Source organism: Octopus bimaculoides, chromosome 5, assembly GCF_046866305.1.
Source record: "Octopus bimaculoides isolate indiv1 chromosome 5, ASM4686630v1, whole genome shotgun sequence".
NCBI lineage: Eukaryota > Metazoa > Mollusca > Cephalopoda > Octopoda > Octopodidae > Octopus > Octopus bimaculoides.
Window position 1 is genome coordinate 87,381,573 of NC_142932.1, and position 16,771 is coordinate 87,398,343.

The 16,771-nt window shown below is 38.3% G+C and overlaps 1 protein-coding gene across 2 annotated transcripts in view; it reads right to left on the bottom strand.

The window, feature by feature from the left end:
* Nucleotides 1–16,771, bottom strand: part of LOC106876064 (uncharacterized) — a 38,786-nt gene that overhangs the window by 20,941 nt on the left and 1,074 nt on the right. Inside the window, exon 1 of one of the 2 annotated variants that reach the window (XM_014924469.3) lies at nucleotides 5,114–5,702. The exons of the other annotated variant lie outside the window; for it this stretch is intronic. The gene's annotated coding sequence lies outside the window, so the exon portion shown is untranslated. Of the gene's footprint in view, nucleotides 1–5,113; nucleotides 5,703–16,771 lie in introns of those variants that run through there. 2 annotated transcript variants of the gene reach the window in all.

Here is a 16,771-nt window from a genome sequence, read left to right on the forward strand (position 1 = left end):
TAATGAAGAGGAGAGACAAGTGTATTGGATGGAATAGAGTTGTAATTAGCTAGTTCTGAAGAGTAGAAGCATATATGGTTACCCAGCCAGAGGGAAGAGCAATGAAGAGACAGCAAGATTACAAGAGAGAGCAGGAGAGAGATAATGGTGAAGTGCCAGAGTGTACTCACAAGGAATGGGGTTCAGAGCATAGACAGGATGGTAGAGTATAAATACACACACACACACACATACGCATGCACACACAGTGGCTGATAAATCCGTTTTGATGGTTATGAATTATAATTCAAAACTTCATACATACTAATGCATGTTTCACAATAAAATCAATTTCTAGATAGAGATTGTAATGGTTGACAATTAACAGTCCTCTATATAACCCAAATACACCATATTCATATAATCCACTTTCATTTTGTTATTTTGAAAGATGAAGTTTGTTGCTAAGCACAATACATGACAGTAAGTAAGTGTTGCACATACATCTCTGGGGAGGTGTGTTAATCCCTTGGCTAGCTTAGCATGAAGTTGTAGACAAACAGTTTGATTGATTAACTATACATATATCATGTTTCCATTCATAATCTACTTGAATATACCAAACAGTGTCAGACCTGTGTGTATGGATAATCAAGAAACTGACTTTATTGAACAGTTCATGTTAACAACATATCACTATATATAACATACCATGACATATCAGAGTAAACTGTACTATTTAACAAGATGTCATTCCATCCATACTGTATACCAAACTATACTATCAAGCCCTGCAGAATAGGGTCAAAGTGAGCCAGTAGGCTTTGGGGGAAATCTTCTCTCTTCCATCCCAGAGATAAAGGGACAATTCTTTGGTAAAGAATTTTCTCTTCTATTAGTCCATTTTGATTTTATATCCTGTTCTGTTGCATGTAAATATATTGAGCACATGACACATGTACATGTGTGTGTGTGTGTGTGTGTGTGTGTGTGTATGTATATATATATGTATACATGCACACACACACACACACACACACACACACACACACACATATATATATATATATATACTATTCTTTTATTCATTTTAGCCATACGACTGTGGTCATGCTGGAGCACTATATATGTGTGTGTGTATATATATATATATGTATATATACATTCATATATACATACATACATTCATATATACAAGGGGGTACCCAAAAGTAACTGGAAACGTTCTCTGTGGGACAAGGCCATTGTAGTTCAAGCTTCCACCACAAGAATCCACCTGATGCGACCTTCAGACATCAGTCTGCCAATCAGTAGCATCAACTGAAGTCATAGTGTATCTTTGTTTCACACTTCATTGATTTTTGAGATGGCTAAAACAATGGAACAGTGTGTTTCCGTGAAATTCTGTTTTCTGCATGGGGAAAACTATGGCTGAAACAGTTGTCATGTTTCAAACAGCTTACAAGGATGCTACAATGAGCAAAACACAAATTTACAAGTGGTTGTCACACTTTAGGAATGGTCACTTGTTGCTTGTTCAGGGCGACCATCAACCTACTGAACAAATGAAAACATCATGAAAATTCATGAACTGATCTTAGAGGACTGACGCAAGTCAACACACTCACGGCATTACCACAGGTAATGGCAAGGCTAAGGCTTTGGAACAGCTAACCACCCTCATGGGTATCACCTAACACCTCAGTAAGGTGACATACCAATGAGGCACACAGATGAGGCACCTACCTCTTATCCAGAATCAAAGGGTAAGACCATCTGGTCTCTTCCCATCACTTCTGGATAATCCTGCCAAATTCAGAACTGAAGGGATATTAACCTGAGCCAGGGCCTGCTTAATGATTAGGTTTAACTCAGTGTGATAAGTGAAACCACCAGCATTTAGGAGGCAAGACAGACAATGAACACCTGTGGAATCAAGGGGCCTACCACAGTGACATCTCAGTCCCCCACAGACTTCAGCTCCAACTTTGAATGCAATGGAGATGCAGAACTCATCGAGACTGAGTTGACTACCAATAGTGGCCAGAGACAGGGTATCAATCCAGTCCCCCAAGAATTTCTCACTTGCAGAAAGTAGTGATACCTTGAAAATTGATCAGACTGATCAAAGCTCATTGTTTTAAAAATATTTTAAATTGTTCCTGTCATTAATTTTTTCTATGTCTTACAATTTGTTTTTATTTTTGTGTCTTTGCTTTAAAAAAAATATTGCTGATGTTGTTTACCATACCATTTTCACTTTGGCTAAAAAAGAAAACTGACCACATCCTACAGACATGGATAGTGAAGCAGCATCTAGGGAGCAGCATTTGAGAAAGTGACTCCAGTACAGCCCATCAAAGAGTCTGTCCATTGAAAGACTGACTACAACATGGTCTGTACAGTCATCACTGACAACTACTAAAGCAACACCAATTGTTACAAACAGAATTAAGCTATCAATAGGTACATTCCAGGGTATACTCTATCTGTAATGCTGTTTGTATTGGCAGTGAATCCCTTGCTAGCCTTGTTAAAAAAATGCCAAGGCTACATGCTGGGATATGCAGCAAACAATAAAGTTAATGTCACCCACACATTTTTTGTCAATGATTGATAAGATTTATATGAGACAAAGTGATGGCAACAGAGGCATAAAGTCAGCCCAAACAGCCTTTGAATGTTACTTTGTTTCACTCAGATGACACCCGCTGAACAGTAAAGAAAGAAATGAGTACATTCCATACGTACTCAAAAGTGAGCAACAACATTTTTAGTGTTACAGAAGAACTACTATGCAGGTACTCTCATGTGACCCAAAGGAGGTTGGATGGCCTACCTAAACAGAAGCTTGGAGGAGAAGCAAGCATCATACCAGCAAAAAGCAATGCATGGATACATATGTGGTAAACTAGAGGGCAACAACAGCATTGACAAGAAGAATAGCCTCTCCTAGACCTGTAATAGATATATTTCATCCCACCCAGAAGGATATGCTTTTGCTGTCCAACAACAGGAGATAGCTACTGAACAAGAGGGACAAAAATACTACAAAGCCTTCATATTGTGATTAAAAATGTTGGCTCTGCTATACCAGCATAGAAGATATCACCCATATCATCAGCAGCTGTCCCAAAATGTCTGTAAGATACTTCCTGCCCCTGAGGTATGATGTAGTTTCAAAAACTATTTACATAAAGGACTACCCTGATGCATACATCAAAGTTATGTCAGAACCAGCAGGTATCCACACCTTTAAAAACAAAGAATACTGGTGGAACAGCCCCAATAAAAACATCAATTCGGTGCAAACATAATAGACTTGTTATTGTATGTCGGACAGGGAACTAAAGCCATGCACTTTTATAGAGGTCAGCTGCCTAGTAAATGTGGATGTACAGTCAAAAGTCCAGGAAAAAGAGAAAGTTTATGGTGAATTAATGCAGAACTTACAGCTCTGGTACCCTGACTTAATTCTCATTTGTACCTATCATCATAGGTGCATTAGGTTATGTACCAACAAATTTGCACAAAATTTTCACAAATATTTGGTTTCACAGAGAAAGAATGAAAGAAACAGATGCAAATACTCTAAATCCAATCTATTAGTGGCATGGTGAAGATTTGTAAGACATTCCAAAAATTCTCCATCTGCAATTCTAATATGTTCAGATACACACACTTGGGTGTATGCATCAACAGTTCAATCAACACATCAACTCAACCACATGTTTGCTAATACCCAGACCTTTCTTAACTCAAAAAGTCTCATCACTTTGTTAGCGACTGGCTTGAACTCTTTCACAAAGAACTTAGATAAAACTCAAAGAAAAATCATGCATGCATACACACACACACACACACTTATATACACATACATATAAATATACATCTCTCTTGCTCTCACTCTGTGTCTGTGTCTGTGTGTGCGTGTATATCATCATCATGTGTGTGTATATCATCGTCATGTGTATGTGTATATCATATGCATATATATATATATGTATGTATGTATGTATAATATATATATTATATATATATGTATATATATATATTATATATATATCATATATATATACATATATATATATATATATATATATATATATATATATATATATATATATAAAAACAAATAGTAAATGAGTATATGCATATATACGTACAGGTATGTGCATACCGACATCCACCTGTATGTATAGGTGCATGGGGGGCGTGTCTTTGTGTCTGTGTTTGTCCCACTACCACCGCTTGACAAGCAGTGTTGGAGTGTTTATGTCCCCCGTAATCTAGCGGTTCAACAAAAAAAGTCGATAGAATAAGTATTAGGTTTAGAAAATAACTACTGAGGTCGATCCATTCGACTAAAAATTCAAGCCAGAGCCACAGCATGGCCACAGTCTAATTACTGAAACAAATAAAAGAACAAAAGAAAAGAATATTATATATAAAACTGTCCAACGAACAGGAATGTAAAACAGTTTTTGTGATATTTTTGCTGTTTTTTTAAAAATAAAATGTATGTATGTATGTATGTATGTATGTACACACGAATTCATTTTAATATACTTTATAACGCACACATACACATGTCATAATAAAATGAATTCGTGTGTACACACACATACACACATGTACATACAAATGTTTTTGTTTATATTTGCCCTTGTCTAAGAATCAGAAACTACACTGTCATTTTTCTTACAAACAAATTGTCCACTACCCTTGCGCTTCGAAAGCCACGCGAAATAAGCGATCCTTCTCCTCCTCCTACTCTTACTACTACAATGATGGTTACCCAACGTGCTAGAAATAGAAGTTATATCTCTTTGAAATTTCGCACTACATTCTTGAGAAAGTAAAGAATATATGAGATAATGAAGTCCTTTAACAATATAGGGTAGTCATAGCTCTGACGTAGGCCTGCTAAATCAGGGTTAGTTATTCTGGATGGCTACGACGATCCCAGAGACTTAATAACAACGACGTCAACACTAGCGTCATAAAATTATCAAAGAGAATTAACGTATTATTAATTACTGACAATTAAAATCAATTCCTCATTTATATGAGGAATTTTCTATTGTGTATGTCGCGAATGTGTAACAGAAAGTATCCAAAATGTCATACTTACGACCCGGATTGAAAACCAGTGAAAAACCATCAGCGGTTTCTGTTTACCGTTACTATGGAGAATAATGTATTCGGAGCAAATTCTGTCGATCCAGAATAAAAGAATTAATCCGTTGTTAATACCTGTTGTTTAGGCTCCTAACTCAATTCTTCTTGGACTGACCAATGATCGTTTCTGTCATCCTATCGCTTTAGGGATATTTAGGTGTTGTGTAATCCCAGTGGGTCCATATTTCCGAGACAGCAAAGTGTGATTTAGGGAAGATTTAGCTGTTATTTCAAGCAAGTTGAACTAACGTAGAGGTTTGTTAGCAGGTGCTACGCTGAGATGTGATATGGTTATACTTGAATAGCATGTCCCAACTTATCTCATTGTCTTTGTTTAGACATTCCAGCCACATCATCCTGTTTTTTCCCCCAATAACTAACACTTTTCGCACATCAGCCTGTCTTTTCCCGGTAACTAACACTATATTCCCAACCTATATTTTCTAGTTTAAAAACAGGCAAGATATGATGTAAGTGAAATTTAACTACTATTTAGAGTAAGCTTCAACGACTGGGCAAACTCACGCTAGCTGGGTTTTCTTTTTCGTCTTTTTTCTTTTTTTGGGGGTGGGGGTGGGGGTTAATGGTGGTGGTGGTATTGATAAAATCTCGACGGAGTTTCGAATCATAAGTTGGATTTTCTTTGTTTTGAAGGAGATTTTCTCCAATTATTATTTTTTTTTTTTGGTAATATCAAGTACTTCGACCTACTAATATGCTGCAAATCCCTTATTTTGGTTCGGAAAAGGAGGGAAGGGGGCTTCCCCCCCCCCCTTCCAGGTACCGGATTTTTTGGAATTTTTTTTTTTTTTTCGTTGAATGAATTCCTGTGACATCCTAATATGCTACCAAACCCTTTCTAGGGTCCGAAAAACGGAGTGGGGTGTGGTGGAAGAATCGGAAATTTCACCACCCCCACCTCATTGATCTTTTCAAGGTTAGGGTTTTAGGGTTAGGGTTAGGGTTAAGGAAATCCGTCCCAGATTCATTGGAATTTTTTTTTTCCCTTAGTGAAAACCGTGCTGGTGAAAATATTAATGGGGGTAGGGGTGGGTGAAATTTCCGAGGCTTCCACCTCACTGCACTCCATTTTTCAGACCCCCAAAAGGGTTTTGTAGTATATTAGGATGTCACAGGAATTCATTCAACAACAACAACAAAAATTCCAATGAATCCAGGACGGCGGGGAGGGGGCTTCTCCCTTTTTCCTGAACCAAAACAAGGGATTTGCAGCATATTGGGAGGTCAGGGTACTTGATTCCATGCAAAAAATCCGTTTTTTTTTTTCTTAGTGAAAGTCGTGCAGGTGTTACTCTAAAAATTACCGATTTTACTTGTATGGTTTGTGTTTATGTTCTCATCATTGTGTAGTAGTAATTACGGTGAGAGAATGATGTTGTATGAGAAAAAGTGAGCTAGTGAGAGTGAGAGAATCGGGGCAAGTTGTCTCATAGTTGCTGATTATAAACTTCATTTCTCCCTCTGACCATGGTTCTAGCGATCCGTTCACTAACTGATGGTAGCTGTCTCTGACTCGAATTGTCACTCACTGACTAACTTTTGCTTGGGGGTTCTTGTTTTTATAACTATCCAGAAGGATAGACATATCGTTGAAAACAATAGGTTTCGTTGGTGGTACTTGTTATCTTAATTCTAGCTTTTGGTGAAGTAGAAGAGGTTAGAAGGGTCAAGTGGTGAAGACATTATTTTTGCTTAGCTATTGCATCAGGCAAATGTAAATTGTCACTCAGAAAAACTATTGTTTTACCGCGAGAAAAGTTCTGTTGAAGTGTTAATTTGAATTTGAATTTTCAGTCAAATGACTGGAGGAAATAAAATAATAAAAGAATATATGTATATATATATATATATATATATATATATATATACACACACACACATACAGGCATGGATAGGCACATTGGGCAAGTGTCTTCTACTGTATTCTAGGGCTAACCAAAGACTTGTGGGTAGATTTGGTTGACAAAAACTGAAAGAAGACCACCATGTATGTGTGTGTGTATTGTATGTATGTATGTATGTATGTATGTATGTATGAATCTATGTTCTCCTCATTTTCTTTTTAATTTAGAGTTAATTTTGACCAGCCACCTATTTGGTAGCAAGATTGTGAAGGAAAGTATCTTGTTTTAATTTTCATCCTTTAAACCTTAAGATGATCTTGTAGATTTTCATAGTCCCAGATATCATTATCATTTGTAAGGTATGAGCTAAAGATTTGCATTCTCTCCCCTAAATTTGGTCATACTTTGTTCCAGATAAGTTGGAATGTAGCCTGTTGTTCCAATGATAGTATGCATGAAGCTGAAAATGTATTTTGAGTACTGGATTTGCAAACTCCTTATCAATGGTCCATAGATGTCTGTTTTCTCTTGTATTTTTCTAACCACATTCATGTCCAGAAGGAATCTGATTTCCACAATAGAACATATCTTTTCTTTGTGGTCCTACACGACGATGTCTGGCTGGTTGTGCTTTAATTTGGTGGCTATTTTAATTTTTAAGTTCCACCAATATTCTTTTGACCCATCACTCTCAATATGGTTAACTTTGTTTGTAGAGATTTATGTTTTTGTTGTCATGTTCCGGCCGTCATATCATGCCCCATGTGAAGATATCTAGAAGACATCCTCACACAGTTGGCAATACTGTGGTTGATGTCTACATATGTTGAGCAAGACACTGTATTTCACATTGCTCCAGTTCACTCAATTGTAGATATGTGTTGCAACATCACTGGTGCCAAACTGTATCAGCCTTTGTCTTTCCTTTGGATAACATCAATGGCATGGAGAGGGAAGGTGAGCTTGTGCTTTGTATAGTAATTTTCATGGTGCAATCCCATAGCCATTCATAACAGATGGTGGGGGTCTTTATATATATATGTGTGTGTGTGTGTGTGTGTCTTTGTGACTGTGTTTGTCCTCCCATCACTGCTTGATAATCAGTGTTTGTATGTTTATGTTCCCCGTAACTTAGTAGTTTGGGAAAAGAGACCAATAGAATAAGTTCTAAGCTTTAAAAAAATATAAGTTCAGGGATTGATTTGTTCGACTAAAACCCTTCAAGACAATGCTCCAGCATGGCCGCAGTCAAACGACTAAAACAAGTAAACGTAGAAGAATGTGTATATGTGTATGTATATATATATATATATATATATATATATATATATATATATGTATCCATTATTCTTTGTATTACTTTTGCAGGCTTGTACCAATGTATTTAAACAATAACTAATGTTCTAGTCTACCATTACTCTCTCACATCTACTGTTGTCAACACAACTAGGACGCACTGTAGTAGCAATCAATGTTTTTATCAGTATGTTATAGAGGACAATACCTACATACCACACACACACACACACACACACACACATACACACACACACACGCACACACACACACACACACATACACACATACGTATATATAAACAGTTTAACATGAAAGTACTCAATACTGTTTTTTAGTAGAATATGTATTTATTTATTAAGTTAGCTTGTAATTACAAAGTCTGAAAAAGTAAGTAAGCCATAACTCCAAGTCCTTGAGTATGTATGTATGTCATAACTACACAAGTGTGCCCTCACCTGGCTTTGTTTCCTCATAATTTTCAGAAAAATGGATATTTTTTTTAGTGAAATTTTCTACAAATATGCTTCAGATGGTTATGAAAATTCTTTTGTAGGGAGAGGTGAGAGGTACTTGGATAATTCATGCCCCTTGACTTTGTTTCCTCATATGTTTCGATAATGTAAATTATGGTTATACAGGAAAGCTTTTTTTCAAGGACTATGGCCCTCTTCCTCTTCTGAAATTTGATAAATGGATAAATTTTTTAAAGCAGTTTTCCAGGACACCAGGTCATACAAAACAACCATGTTTTGTTTTGTTTTTTCAAATTATGCTAGTATCTCTGGAAATTTTCATTTTATTAAAAGATATTCATTAACAAATTCCAGAAGAGAATGACTGGAATAGTGCTCAAATTATTATTTTTATTTATTTTTTATTCCATTTATTTATTTATTTATTTTTTAACACGCAGTAATACCTCACTTTAAAAGGACCCACTTTACGAGACCCTGGGTTTATGAGTTTTAATTTATAATAAATTTTTCAAGCACAAAATCCAAATTTTGAACAAAGTGCAAAAGTTTTTACTACCATAACAAAAGACTTCTGTGTATTACCAAGAAATATATATTGAGAATGAAAAAAAGCTTCTTCTAAGCAAGCAACTCTAGACTTGTTTTTAAAAAGAAATCTATATGGCCATCTACAAGTGCTTGAGAATCGGTGATCATGTCTATAAGTGATGGTGTGTGCGAGTCCAGTGTGAGTAAAAGTGATTCAGAAAACGATTATAATAATAATATTGTATTTCAGGATGGTCATTTTTTTTTTGCCAAATAAACACACGCACTATATATTCATTCTTCACTTGTTTATTACTGTTCTTACTCTAACTCATGTCCATTGTCCATATGGACCTAGTATCCTTATACCCATCCATTGATGTTGGTTTTGCTGTGGAGAAATGTGTGGAGATGATCAACGAGAGCGATGTAGAGTTTTGTGGTGTTGACACAGAAGAACTGGGCCACCTCCTGGGACTGACATGTGACAATGATTACTTAGATGAACATGACCTTTGTTGTTTCCGCCCCACTAGATCGATAAGAGGTAGATCCCTTACTATAACCTCTATGGCTAAGAAGACCCCTAGAGAGAAATGGAATGGGTGGACCAGAGCTATATGGACCCCACCAAAAAAGATGGTCGCACCCCTGGAGAAAAGATGGTTGCACATGCAGTGGATGTGAGTATCAAAATCACACTCAAGGGCCACATATTTAAGTTTAATAACAAGATATACGACCAAGAGGAAGGTGCAATCATCGGTGTCAGTATCGCTGGTAATGTGGCTAACCTGTTTATGGCATAGTGGGATAGGAGACTCAAAGAGAAATTAGCAAAGAACTCCATAACCGTAACCATGTACTCCTGTTATGTGGATGATATCAGCATAGCAGCCAAAGCACCCCTACAAGACAATGTTGATGATCTAGAAGCTAACACTATGGAGAGCATCCAGCAAATAGCTAACTCCATCCACCAGAGTATTAAAGTAACAATAGACTACCTTGACAAGCACCTAAACTATAGGCTACCAGTTTTAGACACGAAACTCTGGCTGGAAACCAAGAACAGTAAGGTCCAGATTCTTCACTCCCATTTTGCCAAGCCCAAGGCCTCTAAATACCTGGTCCACAAGAACACAGCCATTGTGGACAATGCCAAGTTCAATATTCTTATAGCAGACTTAGTGAGAGTGATGAGGAATGTGTCTCGCATGTGTGACCCTATGGAGTTGGAAAGACACACAACACTTTATCCACTGCAGGCAGTTCTCTGGCTACAACCAAAGGGACAGGATTAGAGTACAAAGCCATCATAGAAAGTGATGCAAAGGGATCTGCCTGCTATAAAGGAATACATCCTGGAATAGCACTGAAAGGACCAGAAAAAGGATAGATAATGCCAACTTATGGTATGACAACAAAAAATACCAGTGACATGTTCATTGATGCTACCTCTGGCAGTGAACTAGCATACCTTTTAAGAAAAACTTTACGGATTAAAGTAACAGAAAGGTCTGGTGCTCCCATAAAATCCCTGATCTGTAGAAGTTATCACTTTGACCGGTCCCTATGTACAGAGAACAATTGTATTGTATGTAGGATGAACCTACAGGTTAACTGTAAGGTTAGGAGTATAGTGTGACATTAACAGGAGATCAAAGAAGTGAAAGGCTCATCAGTGCTCTACCAATATGCTCAAGCAGAACATAGAGGCTTGGTTAATAGCATAGAGGTTAAGGTATTATCAATGCATAGAGCTAACACAACATTTAGACAGGTCACAGAGGCTACACACATACCAATAGACAGCTCGAGCCTCGATATAAAACATGAATGGAACAATAACACCCACCACCACACCACACAACATGACAACTAAAGACAGAAGCAAGAAGAAAAAAAACAGATACAAACAGCATAATACACACACACAATAGAGCTGGCAGAAACGTTAGCACGCCGGGCGAAATGCTAAGCGGTATTTCGTCTGCCGCTACGTTCTGAGTTCAAATTCCGCCGAGGTCGACTTTGCCTTTCATCCTTTCGGGGTTGATTAAATAAGTACCAGTTACGCACTGGGGTCGGTATAATCGACTTAATCCGTTTGTCTGTCCTTGTTTGTACCCTCTGTGTGTAGCCCCTTGTCTGTAGTAAAGAAATAACACACACACAATAGACAACTATGCACATACCTATGATATATATATGAAATAGAGACAGATAAAAAAAACTGTATTAAGGGCACAGATATAAACAACATAAGAAGCAAACCCATATACACACACAAACACACATCCAGAAGCTTCACAAACAATATCAATGTGACCAACAATGACAACAGCAACAGCGGTAACAACAGCAACTACTACTACTACTACCACGATGACAGCAGCATAGGCAAAAAACACAAACACAGATACAGGGACAGTACCAAAAGTTAGGGTCAAGGGCAACAATTCAACACCACAAAATTCAACGGAACCTATGGAAGCAAGCCAACATATCAGTAAACCATTTCTTTCAGCCTGTGGTGTTTTAGCGGCTTGGAGGGGCTGAGCTGCTAACTGAATTTCTTATCATCATTGGTAGGTCGCTTTACCAAGGTGTCAGGTGAGGATGCTTGGCTGTTCCAATGCCTTAGCTCATGATAATGCTGCAAGCATGTTGGCTTGCTTCTGTAAGTTCCGAAGAATTTTGTGGTGTTGAATTGATGTTTTTATTTCTTTCTACTTCTTTTTTCTTTCTTCAATCGTGTTTGTGTCTTCTTTGGTTTGGGATTTGTATTTTAATGTGGTTTCATTTTACATATGCATCGTGATCATATACATGCGTGTTATATATGTTACAAAAATCTGAATAACTTCATAAATATGTTGAAAGAGTAAAAAAAAAAAAAATGGACAATATTTACTTTAACACCCATCCACTAAAGCAAAAAAAAAGTGTAATATGAGATCAAAAATTTCCGCCAACAAACCGATTGTAGAGAAATTTGTGGGAAAAACTTTTTCTCAAATTCATAAATTATTTGGCACTGATTCAGTATTGTGTCAAAAGTGAAAGTAAATATTCTTTTCTACTCTAGGCACAAGGCTCAAAATTTTGGGGGAGGGTCCAGTTGATTAGATTGATCCCAGTATGCAACTGGTACTTAATTTATAGACCCCCGAAAGGATGAAAGGCAAAGTCGACCTCAATGACATTTGAACTCAGAACATAAAGACAGACAAAATACCACTAAGCATTTTGCCCGGTGTGCTAACGTTTCTGCCAGCTCACTGCTTTAAGTAAAAGTAAATATTACTTGTCAAAAGTGGAAGAAGCACGATTCACATTAATATTTATTCAATTTAATTGGGGAGGCGTCTAAAATAGTACATACATAATAATGATATAAATTACTAATAAAATAGTACATACTGTATAATGATATAAATTGTTTATAACTTTTTTATTATGTGAAGATGTGAAATGACTAGAATATATATTAATGTATGTTATGAATAGACAGTTTGGTGCACATTTTTAATCTTTTCATAAAACAACATCCAAAACAGTAATTTGTAAATTGCTTCAACTGCAAGGATATTTGTAACGGATATGTTCCAATAATTTTTGGAATGCTTCATCTTTGAATTCATAGCATCACATAAATTCAATGAGGTGTGAATCCAATAAACTTCGAGCTGTTCCATTTTCTCATTTGTTTCTGTTTTTTTGCAAGCTTCCACAAACAATCAATGTGATTAGTTGTACCAAATATCACAGGATCGACAAAATTAACAGACTGATTGATCCTTACATGTTCATAACCTTGACCTTGCTCTTGGTATGATAATGCAAGAACGCCGAATATCATGTCGTCAGATAGCCGAGAGACTGGGCATCTCAACTGAAAGAGCAGACAACATTGTGACAAAAGAACTTGGGTTCTCAAAGGTTTCTTGCCTTTTGACTCCTGAACAGAAACACACCAGGTGCACTTTGTCCATGAGCAATCTGGAACTGTTTGAAGCTGATGAAGAGAATTTTCTTGCTCGTTTCATTACTATGGACGAAAGTTGTGTCCATCACTACCAGCCTGAAACCAAAGAACAATCAAAGCAGTGGAAGCACACATCTTCTCCTACCCCAAAGAAAGCCAGGGTCATTCCTTCAGCTGGCAAGGTCATGGCGTCCGTTTTTTTTTTGATTCTCAAGGTGTCTTGCTGATCGATTACCCTGAAAAGGGTCACACTGTGACAGGGCTGTATTGTTCTCAGCTACTGAAATGCCTCCGAGAAACAATCAAAGAAAAAAGGCCGGGAATGCTCACCAGAGGAGTCCTTTTTTAATCAGGACAATGCTCCAGCCCACACCTCAGTGGTTGCCATGGCAACAATTCGTGATTGTCGATACGAACTTGTTCCCCATCCGCCTTATTCGCCAGACTTAACCCCCTCTGACTTTCATCTATTCCCAGTGACAATGACGTCAAAGACGCTGTAGGAAGTTTCTTGGAGTCCCAAAACAAAAGAGTTCTTCTACGCCGGGATAATGGCGCTTCAGCACCGCTGGAGAAAGTGTTCATCCATCGAGGGGGACTATGTTGAAAAATAAATCATCAGAAGTCTTGTACCATGTTTTGTTTTTTTGAGGCTCAAGACTTTTCAGACACCCCTCGTACATACATAAATAGGTAATCTTCCAGTTTCGAGGGGGTAAAAGAAATATTCAAGGGAAGTAACTTTAGTCTTATATGTATAGAAATATATATATAAATTGCTTCAACTGCAAGGATATTTGTAACGGATATGTTCCAATAATTTTTGGAATGCTTCATCTTTGAATTCATAGCATCACATAAATTCAATGAATTCAACTTTGGCAAACAGGACACAGTCGTGTGTCGATAAGCCAGCTGGAGGAGATGTCCTCCTGGGGCTAAAAGCAACAGTAACATCCACCCCTAGGGGTCAGCCACACTTAAGTGGCAATATACTACACTTTATCGTGCAGTTACTGTTAATACTTCATTTAGAGAATTAACATTGCTTGTTTTCACCTTTTCAATATCAGTGAAGAATGCCACTGGAAAAGAAGATATAAGATTTGCCAGGTTTTTCTCTCTCACCAAGGTCATCGGCTGTCGAGCGCCGACGAAGGGAAATAACCCTGAAATCCGGATACGTTCGTGCTGCTGGCCGTGGTGAGAGGGATAACTCCCTTGGCAAACAGGACACAGTCGTGTGTCGATAAGCCAGCTGGAGGAGATGTCCTCCTGGGGCTAAAAGCAACAGTAACATCCACCCCTAGGGGTCAGCCACACTTAAGTGGCAATATACTACACTTTATCGTGCAGTTACTGTTAATACTTCATTTAGAGAATTAACATTGCTTGTTTTCACCTTTTCAATATCAGTGAAGAATGCCACTGGAAAAGAAGATATAAGATTTGCCAGGTTTTTCTCTCTCACCAAGGTCATCGGCTGTCGAGCGCCGACGAAGGGAAATAACCCTGAAATCCGGATACGTTCGTGCTGCTGGCCGTGGTGAGAGGGATAACTCCCTTGGCAAACAGGACACAGTCGTGTGTCGATAAGCCAGCTGGAGGAGATGTCCTCCTGGGGCTAAAAGCAACAGTAACATCCACCCCTAGGGGTCAGCCACACTTAAGTGGCAATATACTACACTTTATCGTGCAGTTACTGTTAATACTTCATTTAGAGAATTAACATTGCTTGTTTTCACCTTTTCAATATCAGTGAAGAATGCCACTGGAAAAGAAGATATAAGATTTGCCAGGTTTTTCTCTCTCACCAAGGTCATCGGCTGTCGAGCGCCGACGAAGGGAAATAACCCTGAAATCCGGATACGTTCGTGCTGCTGGCCGTGGTGAGAGGGATAACTCCCTTGGCAAACAGGACACAGTCGTGTGTCGATAAGCCAGCTGGAGGAGATGTCTTCCTGGGGCTAAAAGCAACAGTAACATCCACCCCTAGGGGTCAGCCACACTTAAGTGGCAATATACTACACTTTATCGTGCAGTTACTGTTAATACTTCATTTAGAGAATTAACATTGCTTGTTTTCACCTTTTCAATATCAGTGAAGAATGCCACTGGAAAAGAAGATATAAGATTTGCCAGGTTTTTCTCTCTCACCAAGGTCATCGGCTGTCGAGCGCCGACGAAGGGAAATAACCCTGAAATCCGGATACGTTCGTGCTGCTGGCCGTGGTGAGAGGGATAACTCCCTTGGCAAACAGGACACAGTCGTGTGTCGATAAGCCAGCTGGAGGAGATGTCCTCCTGGGGCTAAAAGCAACAGTAACATCCACCCCTAGGGGTCAGCCACACTTAAGTGGCAATATACTACACTTTATCGTGCAGTTGCTGTTAATACTTCATTTAGAGAATTAACATTGCTTGTTTTCACCTTTTCAATATCAGTGAAGAATGCCACTGGAAAAGAAGATATAAGATTTGCCAGGTTTTTCTCTCTCACCAAGGTCATCGGCTGTCGAGCGCCGACGAAGGGAAATAACCCTGAGATCCGGATACGTTCGTGCTGCTGGCCGTGGTGAGAGGGATAACTCCCTTGGCAAACAGGACACAGTCGTGTGTCGATAAGCCAGCTGGAGGAGATGTCCTCCTGGGGCTAAAAGCAACAGTAACATCCACCCCTAGGGGTCAGCCACACTTAAGTGGCAATATACTACACTTTATCGTGCAGTTACTGTTAATACTTCATTTAGAGAATTAACATTGCTTGTTTTCACCTTTTCAATATCAGTGAAGAATGCCACTGGAAAAGAAGATATAAGATTTGCCAGGTTTTTCTCTCTCACCAAGGTCATCGGCTGTCGAGCGCCGACGAAGGGAAATAACCCTGAAATCCGGATACGTTCGTGCTGCTGGCCGTGGTGAGAGGGATAACTCCCTTGGCAAACAGGACACAGTCGTGTGTCGATAAGCCAGCTGGAGGAGATGTCCTCCTGGGGCTAAAAGCAACAGTAACATCCACCCCTAGGGGTCAGCCACACTTAAGTGGCAATATACTACACTTATATATATATATATATATATATATATATATATATATACTGCACACGTAGATTTACATACATACAACAACTTAAAAGAACGATATATATTTCTATACATATAAGACTAAAGTTATTTCCCTTGAATATTTCTTTTACCCCTCGAAACTGGAAGATTACCCATAAATAAATAAGCATACAACTTTTTTGTATGTGTGAGCGTGAGAGAGTGAGAGAGGGGAGAGAGAGAGGGATAGAGAGAGTGAAGGGGTTGTGTTGTTATGTGTACATACATAAATAAACAAGCATCCAACTTTTTTGTATGTATGTGTGTGAGAGAGAGAGAGAGAGAGAGGGGAGAAAGTGAAGGCGTTGTGTTGTTATGTATACATACGTAAATAAATAAGCATCCAA